The 23,842-nt window shown below is 42.2% G+C and overlaps 1 protein-coding gene across 13 annotated transcripts in view; it reads left to right on the top strand.

The window, feature by feature from the left end:
- ERC2 (ELKS/RAB6-interacting/CAST family member 2) overlaps positions 1–23,842 on the top strand; it is a 539,768-nt gene that overhangs the window by 24,948 nt on the left and 490,978 nt on the right. The gene's annotated exons all lie outside the window — the stretch shown is intronic.

Here is a 23,842-nt window from a genome sequence, read left to right as displayed (position 1 = left end):
GCTTCAAATTTGTTTCAAAAGATGTATGATAAGTTTCACTTGTGGGTAGGTAAACCAGTTCAGTTTTGGAGGAGAAAATGTTGCTGATATTAAAAGGTATTTTTGCACTATAATGTAATTGGTTGCGTCTTATGAGTTAGGAAGACGCAGAGTTAGCCCTGAACCACTATAGCAGTTTTCTTCAGTTACACATGGTGTTTTGCATGCAAATGGCTGATATTCACAAGATAATTTATTCAAAGAAATTCAACATTAAGGGTTGTGTCTGGTGTTGGTTATATTCATAGTAGACACATTAAAATTAACAGAAATGACTTATCTTACAAGTATTAATTTCACTGTGTCTACTTTGAGGAGAATATATTTGGATACAACCCAGAATATTTTTTGTGTGTGATGCTCTAGTTTCTTCTTTGTAATATATTGTCCCATTAATGCTTTCTTTATTCCATGCAATCAAATCCTCTTTTTATAAGTGAAGAAACTACAAATAATGTTTTTTAAAATCCTGTTTATGTGGAGATGGAAGAAAGTATAGAAATACATGTTGACTGAGATATGTTAAATGGTATGCATGCAAAACATATATAAACGGTAGTAAACAAATAACATAATCGTGCAATCCTAAAACTATTGTAAAGTTAGCTGAGGAGCCTTAGGCAGCATGTGTGTTGCTATGCAGGTGGAAATGGAGTCACACTGACTGAATGACTCTTAATGCTGCCAGAGGTCCTCCAGAATGCTATGGGAAGCTCTAGCACTATAGATGTTCTTCCAGTGATGAACATCTGGCACAGAGGGGAAAATTGGGGCATGTCTGCTGGTGTGGCTATGCCACATCCAAAACCCTTTTGTTTCCATGACATGTCCATGAAACAACATGACTATGCCAGCTCTGTTGCCAGTGTAGACAATTCCAGAGGGAGGAAAGAAGAAAAAACTGTGTCCCCTACATCTTCCTCACTGCCCATAGTGAAAGAGCAGGGCAATGGACATGGCAGTCCCTCCACAAGTGGATGTCTGGGATATCTCCCCCCGCCCCTACTCCTGAATGTAATGTGTGTTAGGATTTCTCTGGAAAAGTCGTAAGCACCTTAGAAACCAACTTCTGACAAATTTATTGGGGCATAAGCTTTCATGGCCTAGGAGTCTCTTTCCTTTATCAGATGCATGAATCCTTTGGCAAGTGGATGTAAAGGGAAAAGAATGTAAAACTTGGAGTTAATGAGGCTGAAATGCAAATTGGAGCTTAACTGTATGCAAAATAAGCATGATGACCTGACACAACTGCACTAATTAGTGATAGCAGACATATCTTAGCATTGCAGAATAAATTAACCCCCATAGTGGGACAGGAAACCACTGTGAAGAGGAGTAGTAAGGCAGCTCTTTTACATTGGTGTTCCCTTTTGAACTTCGTTTGTTCAAGGATTGCCACCTTATGGTCATTGATCATGTCCTGGTTGGTTGAAGTGTTCTCCTACTTGTTTCTGAATATTGCTTTTTCTTTTTTTTTTTTTTACGTCGTACTTAGTTTAATTTATTCTTTAACATAGGAACCGGGCACTTTGTCCTTTGCAGAATGCAGGAAGGCATTTCTGGCAGATGAGAATATATTGCATTGGAAGAGAAGCAGATGAATGATCCCCTGATGTTGCAGCTCACATTATTAGGCCCTGTAAAAGTATTCCTTTAATAAAGAGAGAGTTGGCATTTATGTTTGTTGTAGGGTCTGGCCCCTGTGTCTGTATTGCTGGTATGTAGCCACCTAACTGTCTTAGGTTTGGTGTGGGCATCTGTAAGTATTGCCAAATAACTCCCCCCTTTTCCTCCTTTACCCCTTTCCACCCGAGGATTATACTTCATGCATCGGATGACGTGAACTTGAAGTAAAGTGAAAGCTTGTGCCACAACACGTTAGTTAGTTTTTAAAGTGCCATAAGACTTCCCTGGGTTTTGCTGCAACAGATTAGCAAAATAAAAGCATGCATGCTTCAGATATCCATCTTGCTTGGGCACAGGTAGCTTTTAAAGCATTATCTGCCTCTTGCTTTGGGGGGCGGGGCTTGAAACTGCCTTTCTCCTGAGTTTAGCACAAGATGGATAAATATATTATAATGCGTGGCTATCATTTCCATGAGAACTCCTCTCATGGGATTCTCCTGCTGGTGAAATTGAGGGAACCCAATTTCCAGGGAATGTTCCTCCCCCTGCAGCTATTGTGTACATCCACCATGTGTCATGGAAAATGTGCACATAATCTGCCCATGAAGAGGCCATTGTGCACATATCCCAACCAATAATCTCATTAGGCCTTTGGAAATGTGTATTATCTCAGTTGCATTTTGTACATTCTTTGGGCCTTATACACATTCTCCAGTCAATACGTTTACTCTCCAAGAAACATACCCTGTTCTTCTCTTTCAAATTCAGAGGTGGGCAACCAATGGCCTGCAGGCCACTCCCACAGATCATTGAGGGGAAAGAGGGCATGGTTTTGCTAATGCCAAGTTGATTCTGTTATAAGCACTAAACTGTTGTTGTGAAGGGTCACTGTTCTTATTTTGAATATTACCCCAAAGATGGGAAGGGTGCTGACACTTATCACCATTCATACCACAGGGGATGCAGTAGATGTCCACAGTAGTAAATGCAATAACATTACACGCACCATTCCCCATTGTATCTGGCATGCTAGAGAGAGGTATGCATCTCTCTGTGTGTAAAATGGGGGCATGGTATTTTCAAAGTAACAAGATTAGTGATATTAGTGCTTTCAGAAAATGCAGTTTTAATAGAAGAGGAATATTAACATAGTTCCACTCAACAACTCGGATAGAGAATAGGATTCTCCTTCAATAACTGTTACAAGTGTGAGTTTATTGCACAAAGAAACCCTTGTCTCGAAAGCCCTTCAGCCAAGATATGTTGAAATTTCTATTGCAATTGGTATCTTTTCAAACTAGGTAAACTCCTGGATTGGAATCATATTATGCCCTGCCATATATCTCCAATATTCAGTCCCTATCTTCCATTTCCACTTACTGGCAAAATATACTTGTTTCTGCATTCTTTCCCATTCAAAGATGTATTCATTTCTGATCTGATGAGGTAGCAGGGAGGGCAGGGGATTGGATGTGTTGTAAATGCTGCTGTTGTAAGCACCTACCTTCATAAAGGGTTTTTTTTTTTAAAAAAATTATACTTGGAAAAGGCTCTGTGACATTAAAGATCTGTCAACCATGGCAGAAAAGTCATCTTCTGTGTTTTCTTAATTAAGACACCCATGCCAGAGGCCTTAGAGCAGACAGGTAGCATAGTGAATTGGTTTAAGCTCTTGGTATGAGTTGTTGCTCCATCACTGTGTAAGTAATAGAGTGGTTAATCCCCAAGGCCCTCTGTGGCCCTCCAGATGTAGTCGGACTTCCCGCACTCTTCAGTCCCAGTAAGTTTGGCCTATGGTCATCCTTAGTTGTGAACTGGATACATCTTGGGAGCCATGCCTTGTCTATCCCTAGTTGAAGACTTCAGAGGTCCCTGGGACAAATATAGCTCTTGCTTGCTCACAGCACACCTTTTCATATGGGAATGGTTAGGATTATTGACATTCTGGATTCCTGAGTCCACATTTGAACGCAAAATTAAAGAAAAAGAAATATACAAGTTTTAAAACGTTCTAAGGTCTCATGCGCAGATGGTGTGAATATTTGCCCTCTGCATTTGTTCATTGTTCTTGGACATCATTCACTGGAAGAGATATAACGTGTGAAGCTTCCTGCTAGGATTATAGAGAAAATTCTTTAAACGTTCTGATGTTGTCAGAGTTTGGGTTGCCAACTTTTGTTTTCCTAAATTCTGGTGCACCAGAGTGATTGCTTTTGAATATATGAAGCCTGACTCTCCTTTATGAAGGGAACAGCCTGGCCTTTTGTGGAATCTGGTATCATGTGTTTCACCCTCGGCTTGGCTGTCTGCAGTGCCAGCAGCCCACTGTTTTTGGACGAGGTGGCTGGAAGTTGCCAGACTGAGTGGGAGACCGTGGCCTGTGATACATGGTTCATCTTTTTGCGGCTTGAAAAACAGCAGTCACCACTCTTACTACGGAGAGAATTTCCACATTGGCAGCACAGTATGTGTATGTGCATTTGGATTTGCATCCAGAGAACAAAGCATTTGCACTAACCAACAATAAAATAGCTTAGCTGGTTTTCTAGTTTTGCGTCTTCCTGTTCTGGCAACCAGCCATGAAGCTAAAATTCTGGCCAGTTGGCAACCCAACTGAAAGGAAGATTAAAAGTATATCTAGACACACGAATTAATGAGTGCAATACTATGCATCACTTTAAAAAATATTGTACTGCTTCATTACATGAACACCTCACATTATTTATTATAAGACATGCAAAATACTGTTATAGGTCAGGACAAAAAAAAATCCAGGGTAAAATTGACTGGATTACTGTCTGTGGAAACATAATTTTTGTTAAGTAATGTAACTGTTGGCTTTACAGGTGATTTCTTTCTTTCTTTCTTGACATATTTTATCTATCTAATTTGTCACACTGCAGATTATTTTACCTTTTATTTTTAATTTTCTTGTATGATGTCATTTGTTCTGTGATTAATAAAAGATAAGTGAGAAAAAATATCAAGTTATGTAATATTTATAGCTTCAATGGTAACAGTGCTTCTTCAGTTTGACAGTTCACTGATGAAGGAATAGCAATAAATTACACTGTCTGTAGTCACATGGAACGTTTGATCTGTAAAATAATGGATGCAAATCCGGCTAAACAACAAACACCATATCCAATTCATGAAGATATGTAGCACAATAGTACAGAAAATGTTGTTTGTTACAAAATTAAGATGAGAATTCTTTGCTTTCACCATGCTCTTGTGCAAGTTTACCCAAATGTAATTCTTAACGTATGGCACTTACTCCCAATTAAGTTTAGGTTTGCAACCATAATGATACACAGGAGTTTGCACTCCTATGCAACTTAATATTACACCTTTTTCTTTTGAGTAGACATGTATAGGATCACAGTGCAAGTCATATGCACCATAATCCTCTGCAGGTTTACTCAGAAGCAAGTTATTCCCTCGTATGCGTGTTTAGATATGCAGCCTTAGGAACACAGTGAGGGTTGTTTTAAACTTTTACTCAGTGTAGACCCATTGAAATTAAGGACCATGACTAACTTGGGTCTATTAATTTCAGTGGGTCTACTCTAAAGAAAAGTTAGTTTAATTAATACAACCCTGATATTATAGGATTATGCAATCATCTAGTGTTTCCTTGTAATACGGAAGAGGAGTACAGGGTCCATTTTTATGTTGTATGCTCTGTTTACCAGAGGGATGGAGATGACATTCCTGATTGCAACATCCTCTCCAGAGGGGAGGAGTCATCCATTTCTCCAATCCACCTCTGCCTGCGGCAAGGGAAGGGTCTTCATGTCTCTCTGTGTGTCTGAGAGAAAGACTTGCTTGAGTGCTTGTTTTGTGTGAATTTTTCCTTCGCCTAGTCCTCTCCTTCATCCTGTTTGCTAGATCATCTTTCTGAGTGAGTTTTTCCACTGTGTTTTCCTGTTGGCTGCTCCCCTCCCCACCTCTTCATTTTTGCTTCATTCTCTCTCTTCATGTTTCTCTCCTCCTTCCTGGTGTCTGGGGAAGGAAGAGTGTAGGGGGCACCTGGATTCTGCCCCAGTTGCTGGGCAGGCACAGGAGAAGACCATAGAGGTGACAGGGCCAGGAGCTTGCATTTCCTGCCCTTTTCTGGAAAAGGCGGGAACACCATTTTGTTTCATCAACTCAACATTTTTCTTTCAAACAAGTTTTCTAGTCCTTTGTTCAGCTTTGCATAAATCCAGTACTGTATGTATTTGTTTGTATTTTGTTTGTGTGAACTTATTTGAGATTGTTATGGATTTAAAAAAATCATTATTGTTTCTCATGTTAAAATCTCGTGTTAAGGTAAATACAACTGAATGACTGGCACCAAATGTTCTGTTCTCTGCTCATTGTTTTAATTTTATTTTTGTCTTTCGAAGGTTTTTTTGCACTTAATTGCTCATTTTTAACTTTCTGTTGGATTGTATTTTCTTTATTCCATTCACTTTCATTCACTGAAACTGAGGACATTTTAGGTAAGTAACATAATCCATTTTACGTTTTAGTGTCTGTGTTCAGAATGTGGAAAAAGTGAGTGCAAGTGTTGGGGAGACTGTGGTAGTTGATGTTGTGTGTTAGTAGTGGTGCTTTCATAAATGCATATTTAAGTATAATGTTCTGTGGCTGAAGTGCTCATAGATATGTGGAGTAGATTGGTTTTTGAAGTATTCAATCACTGTAATATAAATGATCAGAGGTGGGTGGAAGATAAAAATGGGTATTCTGAGTTTAGCTGCTGTTTTGGTATGTATAAACCTCCAATTAGGAATGTTCTCAATGCTGTTTGTAGTCTAGGCAGCTGAGATTGTTTTCACCTAGTGTTCAAAACAGCAGACTATTGTCCCATGTGGCAAACCACATCACCACAGCTTCTCAGAGAAAATGTTCCAAACTGATTCCTCCTAGGCTGGCTGTTGGGTTCTCCTGGACCAGTAGGAGTATAGGAAGGCTTCTTGTTTCAGTAGAGCTTTGCTTGAGTACCTGAGGTCTGGCATGGCTTGTCTTTCTAGTCTTGTTCTTCAGTTCTGCTTCCTGACGTGCCCTCTGATGCTGACTATCTTTGGTCCTGACTCCCAGTTCCCAGCTCCTGACTCACGCCTGATTGCTGCCTGTGGCCTAATCCTGACAACCAGGATCTTCGGAAAAAGTCCTTTATAAAACCCTCTTATTGTTTCCCCTCTGTATTGGTTCTGTGCACCACATGCACCACGTTGGTGATCCCCTATATACCTAAAAAGATTGGCATCTTTTTAGGATGAAATATGAGGATCTGTTATATTAAATTATTTTCTGAACGCGAGTGTTCATTTTATAAGAATACAGAAAAGTTAAAATTTCAGGGTAATCTAATGAAATATTTCACTGCCAAATATTCCAGTGTATACATCAAACAGGCTTTCTTGTCACTGGTAAATTCTCTTTATTCCCTCCCTGTAGGTCCTTGTGTGATAATACAATAACACATTCTTTTCAAGGTGCAAGCATCCCCCACCCACTACCTTTTCCACCTGGGGGCTCTGCTATTTGAAGAAAACAAAAATTACTCTCCCCTCTCCCACTCTGCTGAAAAAGTGTAGAGCTATTAAGTTGCTCCCATCTCATTATAACTTCAGAAATTTTTACTGCTTCAGACACTTCCCCTCATTTTAGTTCTCCTTCCTTGGTTTTCTGATTGGTGTTCCTAATTTTTCTGTCATGTAGTTGACAGTGCCTTATTCAATTAGTTTACAGTAGAGGATTCTACTGTGTATGCTGTATCTGATGTACAGAAACCTTTATGGTGGAACATTAGTAAGACTGTGCACACAGTTTTGAAAATGTATCCCATATGATATTCAGTCGACGGATCTAATACTTCTCTCACATTAACACTCAACTTGAAAGAATTGAGTTTCTGTCCATGATAATATCTCTTTGCAGTTCAGGAACGTAGGTATTTAAAAGCTTCCAGTTGTTTGTTACTTATCCCTTGCTGAGGATATTATATTGAATTCCAAGTGGTGATACCTTGGATATATTAGTGGTGGTCTGTTATATTTAGAAAATTGAGCTGAATGGTGCGATACTGTTTTATATGTGCTATCTGAACATGGGGACTATTAAGACGTTTCCTGCTTGGCAGGGGGTTGGACTCGATGGCCCTTGTGGTCTCTTCCAACTCTATGATTCTATGATTCTATGATTCTAAGACCACTGTGGTAGACTGAATATAGTTGAAACAAGTTGCTTGTTATATGTGAATGGTTTTCTGTTGTATCAAATGTTTGTGTAACTTATAGTTCTATATTTTTATATTCTACATCTCAACTTGTTTTGAAATAATTGACATGAGTTCCTGACTTGAGAAGCAAACTGCTCAAAGAGTGAGAATTAGCCAGATCATCACAGTGAACAAGTTTTCTTATATTTTGTCCTTAGAGTTGTTGAGGAATAAGACTTAGGGGAAGGGCCATGGTTTGGTAGCAGGGCCTCTGTTTTGTATGCACTAGGTTCCATGTTCAATCCCCAGCATTTCCAGGTAGGGCTGGGAGAAACCCCTGCCTAAAACCCCGGAGAGCTGCTGCCAGTCAGTGTAGACAGTACTGAGTTGGATAGACCAATAGTCTGACTCTGTATAATACAGCTGCTCGCGTTTCTTTGAATAGGGCTCCTCTTGTCTGTCAGCTCTTGTGTTTAAAGGTATGCTTCATTGCAGAACTGTGTACAGTGGTGCCCCGCAAGACGAACGCCTCGGAAGACGAAAAACTCGCTAGACGAAGGAGTTTTTCATTTTCTTAGCCGCTTCGCAAGACGCATCTCCCTATGGGCTTGCTTCGCAAAACGAAGCTTGCTCCGCAAGCTCTGAGGATAGCGGGGAAGCGCAGCGCGTCTTCCCCGCTGTCCCCGGACCTCTTTTGAAGCAAGGGGCGGCGGGGAGAAGATCGCTTCTCCCCGTTGCCAACCCCACAATCTCCGGGGATAGAGGGGAAGGCGTGCGCCTTCCCCTCTGTCCCCGGACCTGGTAAAAGCAAGGGGCGGCGGGGAGAAGATTGCTTCCCCTCTGTCCCCGGAGATTGCGGGGCAGGCAACGGGGAGAAGTTTTGCCTCAGAAAAACACTAAGGCAACAAACAAACAAACAAACAAACAAACAAACCTTCTTATTTTATAGAGAGAGAAATGCCTGGATTTAACTCTGTCAGTGTTAAGTGTTCTGTTCTGAGTCACACTGTGGTGAAGAGAGGGTGTATTCTCACCCCCTTAAAAATGAAATTAAAAGGTTATGTTTCATAGCAAAAAAACCCCCCATCTTCCTGTTGGATAACTTATTAGCTTTTTCACTTTCTCTGTGCCTGGGAAGAAACAAATGTGTTAACCTAAAATTCCAAAATCCAATGCAGACTTAAACATGCTTAAACCCACTAAAATCAATGGGCTTAAGTATGCTCTGCTCAGATTGAATTGTGACCCTGTTATATTTGATTACAAATACAAAGTACTGTTGATTTCTTAAACAGTAGTCTGGACTAAATACTACTAAATAACTTGATAGAAACCATTAACCCCAAAATTTAGTGCAAGGTCACTTGTGCAAGCCGTTTTCCTTCTCCCCTTACTGTGTGTTGTTGTTGTTTAGTCGTTTAGTCGTGTCCGACTCTTTGTGACCCCATGGACCAGAGCACGCCAGGCACTCCTGTCTTCCACTGCCTCCCGCAGTTTGGTCAGACTGATGTTTGTAGCTTCGAGAACACTGTCTAACCATCTCGTCCTCTGTCGTCCCCTTCTCCTTGTGCCCTCCATCTTTCCCAACATCAGGGTCTTTTCCAGGGAGTCTTCTCTTCTCATGAGGTGGCCAAAGTATTGGAGCCTCAGCTTCACGATCTGTCCTTCCAGTGAGATCGTGTGTTTGACCATTCCCCAAACCTCTCTGGATGAGAAGCACCAATGGACAGAGGAAATAACTGGAAATTGGGCAGAGGAACTTTGTGAAGCCTTTGGATGCCGTCCAGTGTTTGGATTGTTCTTAGAAACTCATTAACTTAAAAACTTGCCAACAAACAAGTTGATATTGGTTGAAGTTATTCTGTTTTTAGGGTTGTCTGTAAAAGCTTTCATGTGGGTGGGCTTTCATACCCAGCTCCCAGGTTACAACTTCAGGTACAGGCTAGTGGACATGACAGATAAGAACATGCAATATGTGCTGGCAAGCTAATGAAAAGTGGTATGATTGGATCTTTCTAGATGCTGCAGAATTGCACACTCTCAGAAAGACTGTCCATTACCATTTAGACTCTGCAAACGTAAACCCTTTGTGTGAGTGAAATGTCCTTATTGTTTTTTGTTCAGAAAAGTTTGCTTTATCTACCAGTAGTAGTAGTAGTAGTAGTTATTATTACTACTACTACTATTATTAGAATTTATATACTGCCATATACCTGGAGGTCTCAAGGTGGTTCACAGAACAAAATAAAATATAAAACTGCAGTTGGGAGACCCTGGTCAATCTTCCACATTGTCACTCACACACGATGCAAATAAAAGATCATTGCTTAAATGGGATTTTTGCTGCATTGTGAAAATGGCCACAGGTTGCTGCTTTTCCTATTACTGGCTTCTTGTCAAGCAGATAAGCAGGGTGGAGACTATTGTGAATTCAAGCTCCCAAAAAATTTCTGAAGATTATTGGGAGAAAGTATGACATATGAGTAGGAAAGAGAAATATTTTTGTTTGCCTTCAGCTGAGGAGTATTTCCTGGTTACTTCTCCCACTGTTTTGCTTTTGTTTAAAAGAGATTGGCCTGTTGGAATGTTTTGTCAAGATAACAGTATTCTAGTACTAAAATAAATAGCTCTGCCAAGTCACAATGCTAATTTTCTATGCTTGCATTACTTGCTTGTCATTAGTTATGCAGCTATAGGGATGCTACTATTATGTCTATATTACTTTTCTTTTTAATCTTTTTAAAATTGCGTCATTTGATTAAAGAGGTAGGCATGCATAGAAATGATAGACCAAATAATATATTTCAAATTGTACTTGTAAATAAAAATACAACCCAGGGTTCCCTTTGCTGTCTGCTTACCCATCCATAATAAACACTAAACAGGCCTTGGGCGAGAACGCTGCCCTTGATAACACAGAATGGAATGTATGGATTGTAATAGCTGGTAAACAAGCCCACTCAAATTATTTTTTAGGAAATACATCACTGAATATATTTTAATAGACAGATCTTTATTTTGCATTATAAATCTACAACCTAAAAGGCTAATTTGATACAAACAGCGAATTTCTGTTGAGGACTGATCACACTGAAATAAGAAATAAGAAATCTTCTGATTATTTCAGAAGATTTAGTAAATCTAAAATTCAGCAGCAAAATCTGCTCTTCAGTAGTGTAGAGTGGCCTTTTTGATTACATAGGATTAAAGGTAAGAATACTAAAAAGGCATCTATTATTCATTGTGCAATACTAAAAATGACCTGAATTGTGTTCTGATGTGAACTGGAAAGTCTAACCTGCTTTTTGTATTGATTTTTCCAAATAACATGAAATAACAATCCTCCCAACCAACATTACCCCCTTCCTGCACCGCACCCTCCAAGAAAGTCTCATCTGTTGAGAAAAGATGGATGAACCTTGGTGGAAGATCCAAAAAGGCAGCATTAGTTACTATTTAGGTAATACAAAACAAATTCCTTCCAGTAGCACCTTAAAGACCAACTAAGTCAGTTCTTGGTATGAGCTTTCGTGTGCATGCACACTTCTTCAGATACTTCAGATACACTGTGTATCTGAAGAAGTGTGCATGCACACGAAAGCTCATACCAAGAACTGACTTAGTTGGTCTTTAAGGTGCTACTGGAAGGAATTTGTTTTGTTTTGACTATGGCAGACCAACACGGCTACCTATCTGTATTTAGGTAATAAGTAGTAATAGTTAAAGGTAAAGCCACCCCTGACCATTAGGTCCAGTCGTGGCCGACTCTGGGGTTGCGGCACTCATCTCGCTTTATTGGCCGAGGGAGCCGGTGTACAGCTTCCGGGTCATGTGGCCAGCATGACTAAGCACTTTGACGTGCTTTCGAACTGTTAGGTTGGCAGGAGCAGGGACCAAGCAGTGGGAGCTCACCCAGTCGCGGGGATTCGAACCGCCAACCTTCTGATTGGCAAGTCGTAGGCTCTGTGGTTTAACCCACAACACCACCCGCAATAAGTAGTAATAAGTAGTAGTAAAAGAGGAAAGAGATCCACCAGTGGTGCAGAAGAAGATAATAAAATGCCTCTTGCTCTGATCAAAGTGATTGTCTAAATAAATATCAAACTCCTGCTTTCTGTTCAAAAACATCCTTTGAAGGAAGGAAAAACCTCTTCTTCACTGTAAAATAAATATCTGAATTAAAATTCAATAAACAGTGTTATAAGAAAGTCATGTCCATTAGTAATAAATGTACCTCCTCCTCCTCCTCCTTCTCTGGTGATCACTTGTAGCTGAGTAAGACTGTCTTCCATAAACACTGTTTTAACGAGTCCATAATTGACTGTGGAGGCCAATTCTGGATCCACACGTCCTTCCACAGTGGGGACATTGGTTTCCAGGTAGGAGTTGATCACTTCTGGGTTAGCGCCTCCGGTAATGGCGGAATTCCTCTGATCGGGAGGAATTTGCTTCGTAGGAATCCGGGTCTGGCCGCCACGGCGAAGGCGGAGACCCACTAGAAATCACAGGCGGGTGAAGCCTGTGAACGTGGGATTCGGCTGGCACCTTTTGCGCCTCCCCTACTTGCGGGGAAACCCGGTTTCGGGGATCCGGAGCGACGTGGGGTGAGTGGCGCGGTGCTTCGAATTGACTGCTTCTTCCACGGAGCGAAGCCGCATAGCTGTTGCCAGAGAGCGCTGACTTTTTCCTGTGGACAATTTGATCTTAAAACAACTACCCGTGAGTAGAGTGAAGAATTGGATTTTTAAACGTCTTAATTTGGTGCCGAAACAGGGAGGTCTAAAACAGGAAGTCCACCTTCCCCTTTTGTAAATAGATTGAAGGACTAAATTTCCATCAGTAAAAAATACTAAACCCCCCTTGGTGGCAGGAGAAGAGGGGGGAAAGTTTTGGGCTGAGTATACCTGCAGGAGAGAGCGAACAGAATTAATACACCACCGCTCCGATCCTGGAAACGGGCTGCCAACAGGACTGACCATGATTAGAACGTTCACTGACAGTTAGTTAAATAAGAGGAATACATTGTTTCCATGGTCTCCGTCTGCGTTTAAAAAGGAGTAAAAGTAACAGAAAATTGAAACTAACTTTATTGTTTGAATTGAGTTTAAAAGGACTAATACAAATAGAAACTGTTTCCCTCTAGAGGAACTGTTTCCCTCTAGAGGAAGCTTTTGAAACTGTCACAAGAGTTGAGCTGGGGGAATTTCCAGCTGCAAGATAAAAACCTGTGAGATTCTGGGGACCTTGAATCGGTTAAGAATGTTGACAGAAGAGGCCTTAGTGGTTGTATTATGTAAGATAAGTGACTCACTGGAACAGCTTCACAAAAAGGTGGATGTGGTACCTACCAAAATTGACAATTTGGGACAAAAAGTGAACACCAATATAGAAACTATTCAGAAACTGACACAGGAATCTACTTTGACATGGCAAACTGCGGAGAAGGCTAGGGAGAAAGTTATTACCGTTGAACCTAAAGTAACACAACTGGAGAGAGAGAGAGTCCCAGCCTTACAGATGCAATTTGATGACCATAAGTTGATGCCTGCTATGATTGAATTTAAAGAAAATCTGATTTCGAGGATCAGAGCCCTACCTGAACTGGAGAAGGAAAGTTTGATAGATTTCCTTACACAGGAATTTTATGACTTTTGGGACCGCGACTTGGGTCAAGAAGAGATTAAAACTGTGAGGGCTCTCGGACTTGGAAGAGGAGGGAAAAAAGAGAAGAACAAAATAAGAGACTGTTGGAACTACCAGAGGAACTTAGAAGAACAACAGTCGAGAGTGGAAATTTTGAAAGATGTCCTGAAATACCTTTCGGATCTTAGATTTAACTACGGAGATTTGGTTGCCCTGTCGAGAAGGAATAAAATCATCTTTAGGTGGGAGTTTCCCCAAGATCTACTCTTTAGCCTCAAAGGAAGGAAAATGAAAATAAGATCAGTGGAAGACAAAGTAAAGTTCATGTATAAATATGAAGAAGAATCGCAGAAGGGACTTGGAAAAGAGTTAAGAGCACCGGACAGAAGATCACCAGGTTGATGGACTATAGGGAATTGGCGGATATGACTGGCAGAATCCGGGACCAGGGAGAAGAGTCGGTGGAAGAAGATTGGAAAAAGTTTAAAGACTATTTATAAAAATATTGTAAAATTAATGAGTGTTAGAAAAATGTTGGAAAGGAGCTATATGGCTTTAGTAGAAATGTTACACGGAATTAAGTACAAATAGATTATTAGAGTATTAAAGGGAAAATAAAGTTAAAATATGTTAAGACAATTATATATTAAAGGGAAAAATAAGGTTAGAATATGTTAAGATAAATTACAGGACAGAAAACAGAGGAAGATGGAAAGGAATTGCTGAAACAGTTAATTAAAGTGGAATACAAAAAGGGAGGTGTGAGGAGGTCGTTGAAACAAGTAAATGAAAGTTAAGATACTGAACTTATTAGATGTGTTTTAAATTGTGTTTGTTTGGTTTTGTTAATTTAATGTTTGGGGGTTGGTGTTGTGTGGTGTTTTTGTTTTTGTATTGTATTGTATTGTTTTGTTTAATTCTTTGTCTTTCTTTTGCAGTCTTTAAAATGTTAATAAATATATATTTTTTAAAAAAAGAAACTGACCTTATAGCAGTCTATACCAAAACAACTAGGCTCAATATAAATGATTATATAAAGCCCTATCAGATGTAATCTTCATGTACTGGACAAATGTGTTAAGAGGAAACAGGGCTCTACCCTGAAATTGTGTGGCTGGCTAGCTCCACCCCCTGTTGTTCAATTGTACAGCATTAAGGGCTTGTCCATACTTCTGCTTTCGCCACTTGTTTCTCCCAGGGAAACCCACTATTTACCATTGAATCTGAGCAAATATCATTTGTGCTTTTCATGGATCAACATTTGCTTTGATTCAGTGGTAAAGAGCAGGTTTTCCCAGGGAAAGTGGCAGGGCAAACGGAAAACTACTTGAACCCATGCCTGGAAACCCTGGGACAAGCAGAAGACCTCTTGGGTCCATTCTTTTTAGGCACAGAACAAGCAAAGTGTGGACGAGCCCTTAGTCTGCAGGGGGAAAGAGGAAGCCTTCACACATACAGTTGTATGCTCAGAGGCACCAGCCCTGCACACTGTTTGCTTACTTTTTTGTTTCAAGTCTTTGCATACTGGTTTTCATAAAAGATTGCAAAAGGTCTACAAAGGAATTCAACACAATTAAATAATACAGTATATCAAACAGGTAAAACATCAATATCCGTAAAATAAGATTCCACTCTCACAAATTCCACATCCACTAACACTGTAGTACAGGCAACTCCCCGTTTGTGCAGGGGTTGCATTCTGGGTCATTGTATTTGTTGGCAGAGCATGTGTAAGCTTGCCCTATTCATCCCCGCCCTGTTCTTGGGCTGAAAACGGCACACATGTCGGCGGTTGCATGCCAGTTGAACGCATGCAGAATGTACACTGCCTGTACAGCAACCAACCTATACCTGCACACGTTCACCCACGCCCCCCAAACACTCTCCATCCCTCTCAAGCATTAGTGGTCCCGTCAACTACCAACCCTAGTCATACATTCATACTGTACATTTGGATAGCAGGGGGTGCACTAATTGGAAAATGCAATGCCAAACAGAGTAAAGTAGGACACATTGTCGCCCTAATGGTCATTAACCTACAGGGCCCATGCATCAGTTTTAAATAACAAGGCATCTTTAAAATGCCTGTTAACATTGACAAAGAATGAATTTTCACCAAGTCAGGGGGCACATTTTTAGTGTAATTATGCTTTTATCTTAAAAAAACCTGATGACTGAATGACATGAATGATAGCATTCTGAGGACCCTCGTTCTTTTATAAACCCATAATTGTGAAAAGTCTGGGGTTGTGAGGTTAGGTTTCTCTCTCCTTTTATGTAAGCGACAGCATTAGCATTAAATAAATTCCCATCGAATTTTAGTTTGGCTTCTTCTATATCTAAATGGTGAGATGAAAAAACAAGCAGTCAACTAGGTGGAGAAGACTGGAAGAGATGTCCTCTCACTTACTACATGAAGAAAATAGGTGTTGCAGCATTAAAGAGTGACAGAAGTTTAGACACCAGTGATATTGCAACACTTGTAAAGAAAAAAGGGGGAATGGCTGAACTGTGCAGCAGGAACAGCTGAATAATGATTGTACAGAAACAGACAAGGCACAGCATCCTTTTAGCCAGGTTTATTAATTGATATGGATTCCTTGTGCAGTCATTTTTGTTTTCTACTACCCAAATCCATATGCCTCTGTGTGTGGAGCCCTGGCATATATATGAAGCCTGATTCATTTCAAAGAAAGAAGTCCATCTATGCCTGCAAAGGAATGGGTATAGAATTTGGAGTCTTCTATTTAAACTCACATGCCTGAAACACATGAGCAAATTTCTGTCAGTTCCATGGTAATCTCACAGTATCCCACCCATGGCCGTTTCCTCGAAATGGTTTATTCACTTCATTAGCCCTTTCCACACATTCTTCAGGCATCCCAGGAACACACGCAGGAGGGGAGTGGCATCGCTGTGGCACACTCCACCCCTGTATTGAGAGCAAGATTTGTCAGGACTACACAGCTGTACAGACAGAGTGTTCTCGCCATGCATTCTATTGATTTTTCTTCTCTGCGCAATCATAGTTCCCAAATACTCTGAGACAACCTGCTGTGTGTACAGTTACTAGTGTAGAGTTGTCTGTGCAGGGTTCTTTTCAGACTTTATAGTGAGAACATTTAGGTCAGGATCAGAGCTGACCACCGTGATTTCCCTGTGTTCCCAGAAATGTTCTTCTCTTGCTTCTTGTTGACCTAGGCTTCTTCTCCATTTGAAGGAGGAGGTTGCTGGTACCAGCTTTTGATTTTTAGAAAAAGGGCAGACCTCTTCTTCCTTTCCCTCTATAACGAAAGCCTAATTTGGAAAATGGAGCCTGATATTAAAGATGAAATGGAGTCTCATATTAGAGAGGTGAGAGGTACAGTTAACAAGTGCCGAAAAGGACGCATGATAATGCAGGGCAGGTGTGAACTAGGACTATAAATCTAAGAAATTCTCTGCTGCCCCAGAAATACCTCCAGAATTGAGAAGGCAATTGCTGGCTGTACATGTGGTTTTAAAAATTGTCAGAGCACTGCAGAGCAGCTCAGAGGAAAAGTGCATAGCTTAGAAGTAGCCCTTGACAGTATGGCTTGATAGGAAGGAATCACTGTCAATGCTGACATGTCGTGCTGCAGTCCAGGGAGGAGGGTCCATGCACTGCTCAGTAGCAGAGTACCTGTTTCACAGTCAGAAGGTCCCAACATCATTCCCCTTCATCTCCAGTTGGTAGGACCTTCAGTGGGAGCAAGAGGTCTAGGAAAGACCTCTGTGTACCTGAGATCTTGAGGAGCCATTGCCAATCAGATTAAACGCTGATTACAATAGACTAGTGCTCTGACATGTAGGTTCATGTACAGCAGGCATGTCCAGCAGTTAGATCATGATCTACTGGTAGATTACCGGACGTCTGTGGTAGATCACTGGCTCCCCCCAAAAGAAGCTCAACAACTTTGGCTCCTCTAAAATAAAGCTCAACATTTTTGCCCTGCACCCCCAAAAAGGGGGTAGATCACTTCCAGTTTTTAAGTCAACTGTGAGTTAAAAATGGAGATTTCCTCCTCCCTAAAAAGGTCCACAACCTTGAGCTGAACCCCCCAAAACAGGGTTTCCCTTCCTTAAAAAAGACCAACAACTTTGACCTGAACTCCCAAAAAGGAGGTAGATCACTGTCAGTTTTTAACTCTGTGAGTAGATCGCAGTGTCATGGGAGTTGGCCACCCCTGATGTACAGCATGTGTTCATATGCCTAGAGAGCCCAGATAATGAAAAGTACAGTAGGTGGTAAATTATAGTCTTCTTCCTAAGAACATTTTCCAGGGCAACTCCCTGGATTTTGAGGCTCTTTGAGGATCATTTGCTTGAATCGTTTTAATGTTTGACCTGCTAAATACAAATCTACCTACTTAAGCAGTATACAGGTTGCCAGCCAGGATGGCTGACACCTAGTTCCTCCCAGCATAAGGTTACTCTTCATAGCTGTCAATGTTTCCATTTTTTGAAGGGAAATTCCCTTATTCCGAATAGGATTCCTCACAAGAAAAGGGAAAAGTTGACAGCTATGTTACTCTTTCAACAGCACTGCTAAACCAATTAAAGACTAGTTTGCACACCAAACTATTTGTCGTTTAGTTCGTTAAGATGATAGCACAAAGGGTTCATTCCATGTTTCATACAGATTTGGTGGGGGGGGGTTGCCTAAAACTTCAACTGACTGCCATTTTGTTTATGTTTTGCCTTCTGAAACGCTTTGGGATAAGTGTTAGGCCTAATGCCACATTGCCTTCTAGATTGGTTCAGCAAGGTGGCTGCAAGAGCAAGTTTCCACTGGTTAGGAATTGACGACAATTATCTTGGCTGCCATCCTCGGTTTTGGGGCGAAAGTTAAAGTGTAGCACTTTGCTACAGACAGGTCTGCATTCAGCAGACCAAAAACACACAGTTCAAGGAAACCAGTTCCACTCAGTTCTTGGGGAATCTTCATATTGCGGATAATTCTTGTTTTATGAGAGAGAGAATGGGGTTGAGTACCATGAGCTATGCTGTTTCTTAAATCCAGCTGCTTCGTATCGCTGATGTTTGCCTGACTTCAGTGCATAGTGTTGTAACTGTGACCTTACGCATCTCAAAGAAGGCTAGTGACAAGGTCTTCAGCTGTCTTCACATGGGTAACCATTTTCTTAAAACAAAATTGTGTGAGTTCTCTGAGGTACAGGTTTTGGAGGGGCCTTGGGCAAGATGGTGTCCATGTCTGGAGGCTCCCTCAGTGAGTCTGTCTCCTCGATGCCACAGGTCGGGGGGGGGGGGCTCTTGTCAGTGGGTCTGCCTGGGGGGCATAGGCCCTTGGCAGATTCCCAAATATGCTTTCCTTTTGAACCAGTCCTGTTTGCTTTGAGTGAGTAAAACAATCCAAAGATCTGTCTGGCGATTTCTAGAGAATACATTAACTAGGTATTCGGCATTTCATAGATGAATGTGCTAAATAAGAAACTGTTATTAAAAGCAGCATTGCTTATATACCTGAAAGATGGATTGTGATGGAAGGGTTTTTTTTTAAAGTTGCTCTTTAATCCATCATGGTGTTCATTTTGATAGCTCATTTCATTTTGGCAAACACAAACAGATTTGCTTTTAGATAGTGTAGTAGAAGGAGTTATGAAAAGAGATGAATTAGCATGGTTAATAGGTTCAGTCCTATTTTAAGCTGCCTTTCAGGCTGTCTACTGCATGTAAAATCAGTGCTTTTTAGCAAGTATTTTAAAAAGACATCGCTGGAAAAATGCTCATTGCAGTTGATAATCTTTTATCACTTGCAGTTGATAATGTTTTAACAGTGCAATTTACTACTTTGATTTATGGGTCTTTTGTTCGCAGTTCATTTGTATAATACTCCTTTTGACTCCCAATTCCACCTTAAAGTAGTTTTAACCTTAAAGAACCTGATGACTTGCCTTATGGAATTGTTAAAGAAAGGCAGTGTGGATGTGGGGATTCTGTTCTACATATGGCACTTGTCACCACTGATTTTCAGTGTTAACTTATAGTAAATGGCAAAATGAAGCTGCAGCTTCAGGATGTAACTGGAAAGTTATGTCGCAGTACTGTGGGGAAAGGCTTAGAAGTCCTTATAAAGCTCCAGAAGGGAAATTTCATTTTTTAAATAGTTTGCCCAAGTTTGCTATTTGTTTTATCACAGTAAAGGATGAATACATTTTGTCAGGGAACTGCCATCGGAGCCAGAGGCGGAGGGAAGGCTCCAGAGGGATGCCGGAGAGGGTCCCAGTAGGGAGAGAGGCAGCCCATCCGCTGGGGAAGGAAATCAGCGTAGCACCAGTGGAGGAGGGGGGCAGATGGGGGAATCGGAGAGAAGGCTCCAGGACTCCTCGCCGGAGACCAGCGGGGAGAGCATGGGTCCTCCGCTGCCCACACCCTCCCTGCGCAGAAGCCTTCCAGGAGACTGGGCGTCAAAGAACTTCTTTGCTGGAAAAAGTTCAAGAAACGCCCACTGACGGATTCTGCCAGCGATTGAGACAGCCACGGATGGGTGGCTGTCCGGACAGAAAGGGTTCACCCAGGTAACCCAGCCAGGTGTGGCGCCAACTTACGCACGAGCAACCCCCTAGAACCATTACACATTTTGATCAAGCTTCAGTTGCATAAATAAAATTCTTTCTAGTACCTTAAAGATGCTTGAGAAATTTGCAAATTCTCATGTAAAGACTGACTTAATCTGCACCTCTTGGGACGAATGTGTAGATTGGAACATAGCTATCCATTGGATTTCACACTGCTGCAAGGGTTCGACACAGTTCTTGGCTTAACAATGTCTCAAAATGCATTTAAAAATGCATATGTTGGGAAAATGTGTTTAGAAATGCATGTTTTGTAACAAAAGGATAAAATCACTCTATAATATATGAGCAAGTAATTGGAAAAATTAAATCTGGGCCAGTTAATTTTCACTGTATGTAGATAAATACATTTTTGCCTACACATAGCCAGATACTAGGTCAGTAGTAATCCAAGTCTGAGATTCATGTTAATGAGTGAGAAAATGTTATCTAAAATTTATGATTTTTTGAATATTCAGAGTCAGGAAATGACATTGTGAAGTATGTGGGAAAATGTGTAAGGATATACAATATGAGATTTATGAAGAAGTCTGGAGTTTCTTTTCACCAAGGGATCAAGCTTTTCATGCGCAATGAATTATGACATGTCACTGTCTTAGCAAATGCAGTCTTAAGAATCTCACTCCCCATCGTGGAATATTCCCCCTCCCCCCCAAAAAAACAAATGGCACCTGCTCATATGGGGGAGCATTTTATTGAGGACCATTGCTATGGACAATCACTAGGACTTCCCAGAAGCTTTTCAGTGGCTCCTCAAGAGAAGATGTCAGACAAACTTCCTTAAAAGATTGCTCGCCCACAACTACCAATCCTCTCTTGCAACGGGCAATCTTTCGGTTCAGCCATGTGAAATGAGCTTATTAATGTAACAAAAGAACCACTTGTGCCCCCCTTCCTTCCAACTGGCTGGGAGATGAGGTGGACTCCTCTTAAATTCAGCAACCAATGGCTACCAGTGCATTAAAGATCATAAATGAGAACATCTGCTGAATTGATTTATGGCAGGGATAGGGAACTTCTGGCCTCCATAATTTGCTGTAATGCACTCTACATGGGGCTGCCCTTGAAGACGACCCAGAAACTTCAGTTGGTCCAAAATGCAGCAGCCAGATTGCTGGTTGAAGGTCTCTTCAGATTTCATATAGCCCCTGTTTTAAAACAACTGTACAGTGGTGCCTCGCAAGACGAAATTAATTCGTTCCGCAAGTCTCTTCGTCTTGCAAGTTTTTCGTCTTGCGATGCACGGTTTTCCATAGGAATGCATTGAAAATCAATTAATGCGTTCCTATGGAAACCGCCTTCCCCCGACCTCTTCTGGCGGGCGGCATTTTAAAATCGCCCGGGACAGCGGAGGACTTCTCCGCTGTCCGGGCGATTTAAAAGCCCCTGGGAAGGCAAGCAGGGGGGACAAAGACTTTTGCCCCCCGCCTGCCTTCAGAAGAGGTCCAGGACAGGCTTCGCGGACCTCTCCGCAAGCAGCGGGAGCGCTCCTTGCGGAGAGTTGCCAGCGCGCCCAGGCTTCGCGGCCCCGCCGCCCGGCTTCGGGACATCGTTCCGATGCCAGGCGGCGGGGGGAGGCTTTCCCGCCCCGAAGCCGGGCGGCGGGGGGAGGCTTTCCCGCCCCGAAGCCGGGCGGCGGGGGGAGGCGTTCCCGCCCCGCCGCTCGGCTTCGGGACATCGTTCCGATGCCGGGCGGCGGGGGGAGACTTTCCCGCCCCGCCGCTCGGCTTCGGGACATCGTTCCGATGCCGGGCAGTGGGGGGAGACTTTCCCGCCCCGCCGCTCGGCTTCGGGACATCGTTCCGATGCCAGGCGGCAGGGGGAGGCGTTCCCGCCTCGCCGCCCGGCATCGGGGCATCGTTCCGATGCCGGGCGGCGGGGGGAGACTTTCCCGCCCCGCCGCTCGGCTTCGGGGGGAGGCGTTCCCGCCTCGCCGCCCGGCATCGGGGCATCCTTCCGAAGCCCGGCGGCGGGAGGAGGTGTCCCCACCCCGCCGCCAGGCTTCGGAGGAGGTCCGAGGACAGCGGGGAAGACGAGCTGCGCTTCCCCACTGTCCCGGAGATTTCCCTATGGGCTGTCGTCTTGCGAAGCAAGCCCATAGGGAAATTCGTCTTGCGAAGCGCCTCCAAAACGGAAAACCCTTTCGTCTAGCGGGTTTTCCGTCTTGCGAGGCGTTCGTCTTGCGGGGCACCACTGTATTGGTTGCCAGTTCATTTCCATACATAATTTAAGGTACTCGTGTTAGTGCTTAAAGCCCTAAATAACTTGGACCCCAAATATCTGATAGACCTCTTCTTTCCCAGCAGACCATCTCAGGTGCTAAGATCACGGAAGGATGCCCTCTTGGTTGTTAACTGCTCTCAGAAGCTCAGGGGGGTGGCAGCCCCAGAAAGGGCATGCTCTGTAGCAACACCCAAGTTGTGGAACTTCCCACTGAAGTACACTTGTCACCTTCATTATAGAGCTTTTGGTGAATGCTGAAGATGTACTTTTTCACTCTGGCTTATGATGCTTGAGATGTATATACAGTGGTACCTCGGGTTAAGTACTTAATTCGTTCCGGAGGTCCATACTTAACCTGAAACTGTTCTTAACCTGAAGCACCACTTTAGCTAATGGGGCCTCCTGCTGCTGCCGCTCCACCGGAGCACGATTTCTGTTCTCATCCTGAAGCAAAGTTCTTAACCCGAGGTACTATTTCTGGGTTAGCGGAGTCTGTAACCTGAAGCGTATGTAACCTGAGGTACCACTGTATTTATGACCTGCATTATTTCTGTGATTTTAAGTTGTTTAAACGGTCTTTATATTCTTCAACACTGCATTTAAATGATAATGGTGTGTTTTAATTGTTGTAACCATCCCTGGGACCTTAGAATGAAAGGATGGTAATAAATTGTAATAGTACTTGTATCAATCAATAAATCCCTGAGCATTTGTTAATGTGACTGAGGCTGTTGGAATTTTGAGTCCAACAACATCTGGAGAAGCACCGTTTCCCCAGCCCTGATTTATGGAGCAGTAATTATTCTTTTTGCAGACACTCCCTTCATCTCCTTAAAAGCTGGGGACATAGATGGATGATTAGGCAAGTGGGTGAGACAGATCCTGACTTTGCAAGATACCTAGTCATCTCTACAGTTCTAATTCAAGCCTTGTATTAAGGTTTCAAGTGAAAGAAGCAGGGCTGCAGCAACAGGAAAATAAAACTGTTAAGTACAAACCAGTCCTAAACTGATAAGCTCTCTAACTTACTTGGCAGAATACATTTAGCTAATGTGCATCCAGCAAAGGACTTAGCTTATTGGGGAGCAGTGAAGATTCCCCAGGTGAAGAAAGACAAAGGCATGTCTGAACTATCTATTTTTATGTTGTATTCCAAGGGGCAATGGCAGATGGAGGAAAGAAAGTGACCATTTAGAAGGGTTCTGGGGTGAGCCAAGACAAGAACACATGCAGGATGACAATACTTATCACCTCCCTTAGCCAAGGAAAGTGCTTTTATGAGGAGAGATCATAAAGTTGGGATTTGAGTATGTAGGGGAGAAATGATGCTTGGGACATGCCTTCCTCATTCCTCTGTAATGGCAAAGAGGATTTATTAAAGGGACAGAAGTGTTTGAGCTTTGTTGTCCATCACTGTATCACTTTGCCACCTGCAGCCCCTCTGAACTATTCAGAGTTTGCAAGGTGATGTGGAAAAGGTTCTCTG

Source organism: Podarcis erhardii (assembly GCF_964252035.2).
Source record: "Podarcis erhardii genome assembly, chromosome: 2".
NCBI lineage: Eukaryota > Metazoa > Chordata > Lepidosauria > Squamata > Lacertidae > Podarcis > Podarcis erhardii.
This window is presented reverse-complemented; position numbering and strand designations above follow the sequence as displayed.